Below are 2677 nucleotides of genomic sequence, written 5' to 3'. Positions count from 1 at the left end.
CGTTGCGCCCCCCCTGAAGAACTCTGGCGCCCCCCCCCTATGTGTCCTGAAGCTGTCTTTGAAAGTATTTTGTGGAGAGGAGCAGGATATTGCTGTTCAAGACTTAATACATAATGTAACTGCATTATGAAGCATGCATGAACTGCATGGTGTTCAGGGATGAATAGTCTCTCCTATTGCTATTTTTTCAGCTATAGTTACATTAATCGTCAATAATGTAGCAGCCTAGTTTTGAATGACAGGGTCCCTGCTATCACATGTTAAAAAATAACATTTACATAATAAAGTCAACTTCAGGCTTCCTAAATGCTGTAGTAAATTAAGCATGATGAGCTGAGCATGTAATACATGCAATGAAGGTGACAGTATGGGAGCAACAACGGGGAAAAACGAAAAATACCTCAAACCTGTGGTCCCATCTTAGGATTCATCACCCGGAGTTGTATAAAACAGCACAGAAGAAACGGGAATCTGAATCTCATCAGGATGAGACAACTTCATCTCAGCCAACAATAGAGGACATGTTTCAGAAACAAAGAAAGTGGGCAAACTCAGGTGACAGGTCGAAACTAATGGACGAACTAGTCATAGAAATGATAGTAACTGACAACCAGCCGTTCACAGTGGTGTCTGATGTTGGCTTTAAGCGCCTCATGGCTGCAGTAGAGCCACGATATGCACTGAAAAGTGAGAAGTATTACCGAACTGAGAAGCTGCAAGAAGTTTACCACAAGATTGTGGACAAGAAAAAAGTGCTGATTCAACCAGAGAATGCTGGCTACTCTCTCGCCTTCACCACAGACTGCTGGTCTGGAGTGACAGAGTCTCTCATGAGCCTGACATGCCATTTCATCAACGCTGAATGGACAAGAAAGCAGGTCATCTTAAATACAAGAGCGATGCATGGGTCCCACACTGGGGAATACCTGAAAGAGACATTCCTCAATATGCTTGAGGACTGGAAGATAAGCAAATACCGTGTAGCACTAGTGCTTCGAGACAGCGGAGCAAATATTGTGAAAGGAATGAGGCTCGCTGAACTCCCAAACCTCAGCTGTACGGCGCACACCTTGCAACTTGTGGTGAATGACGGTCTGGCAAGTCAAAGAGCCGTCACAGATGTCATTGCAATACTTAAGAAGTGTGCCACACATTTCCACCACTCCATTCTGGCCAAACAGCGTTTGCGAGACATTCAGAGGGAACATGGCCTGCCAGAGCACAACATAATCCAGGCTGTTCCAACTAGGTGGAACTCAACGCTCCAAATGCTGCAAAGAATGCTGGAGCAAAAGCGTGCGCTTACCATCTACTGTGGTGAACACGAAGGATTTACAGGTCCCACTGCTCACCAGTGGGAACTTGTGTCCAATTTAATTTAATCTCTTCTCCCAATAGAGGAAGTGACACTTCAGGTGAGCCACAGCAACTCATCAGCATCCTGCATCATTCTATGCCTGACTGTACAGAAGATGCTTCTTCAAGATGATGAGAGGCCCTCCACAAAAGGCATCAGAACACTCAGGCAAGCCATGAGGGAGAGCCTTGACAAGCGTTTCTCAAAAGTAGAAGACACAAAAACGGTGGTGCTGGCCTGTCTCTTAGATCCTCGTTATAAGAGTCATGCATTCTCCTCTGACATGACATTGAGCAAGGCCAAAGGATGGTTGAAAGAGAAAGAGGACGCTGCCACACAACAGACCACTCGAGAGGTGCATGCTGCCACAGAAGGAGCCAGTATGGAGGAGCAGGCAGCCACAGAAGGAGCCAGTATGGAGGAGCAGGCAGCCACAGAAGGAGCCAGTATGGAGGAGCAGGCAGCCACAGAAGGAGCCAGTATGGAGGAGCAGGCAGCTGCATATGGGACACACGAGAATAACGGAAACACCCACAAAAGGCAACGGAGAGAACACACATCCTTCAACAGCCGTGTTGATGAGATGTTCAGTTCTCTGCTGGCCCCTCACACTGGTGATCTCCTGGCCAGTAGCTGCGTTATGGATGAGCTACATCTGTACCTTAAGGAGCCAGTGATCGACAGGCGTAAAGGGGACCCACTTCAGTGGTGGAGACAGAACGAAGGGCGCTTCAAGCTACTTGCAAAACAAGCAAGAAAGTTTCTTTGTGCACCACCCTCATCAGTCCCAAGTAGGGGTGTAACGATATGACATTTTTAGTACGATACGATATCAAAATTAGTATCGCGATATCACGATACGATATTAACTTTTAGCTGTCAATTAGATGTAGCATTGCTGATTAAAATAAGACAGAAAAATGTATTTGCTCTGAAGAAAATATTTATTAACAACTTAAACATTTAACAACATTAAGAATAATTTTTCAAACAACTAATTACCAAAAAAGATACTGCTTCTCTACTGCTTTTTTACCGGAGAAAAAAAAAATTAAAGCAGCAACTGAAGTGACACTCACTCTAGTCTGCCCTCAGCTTAAAGCCCACTGCTCTCTTTCCCTCTGACCTACTGACACTGTAAAGTATCTGGTTAATGGCCAGTCATGTATTTATTAAAGTTAAAGGTCCAATGAATTGATTACTCTGAGGAGTCTTTGGACAGGTTTTTGTGCAGGAAGGACAGCATGTTTACATTTGAAACTGTGAGTCCGGACCTTTGGGGAGAGAGAATGTGCCCACTTGTGCTGAATGCCCTCTCAG

The 2677-nt window shown here is 45.1% G+C and overlaps 1 pseudogene; it reads left to right on the top strand.

Moving 5' to 3' along the window:
- Positions 1 to 521: 521 nt before the first annotated feature.
- On the top strand, positions 522 to 2168 carry LOC130387943 (zinc finger BED domain-containing protein 4-like; annotated as a pseudogene).
- Positions 2169 to 2677: the final 509 nt, after the last annotated feature.

The sequence above is a fragment of the Gadus chalcogrammus genome, chromosome 8, assembly GCF_026213295.1.
Source record: "Gadus chalcogrammus isolate NIFS_2021 chromosome 8, NIFS_Gcha_1.0, whole genome shotgun sequence".
Taxonomy (NCBI): domain Eukaryota; kingdom Metazoa; phylum Chordata; class Actinopteri; order Gadiformes; family Gadidae; genus Gadus; species Gadus chalcogrammus.
The sequence above is the reverse complement of the archived record's forward strand: the minus strand, read 5'-3'. Positions and strand labels throughout refer to the sequence as shown.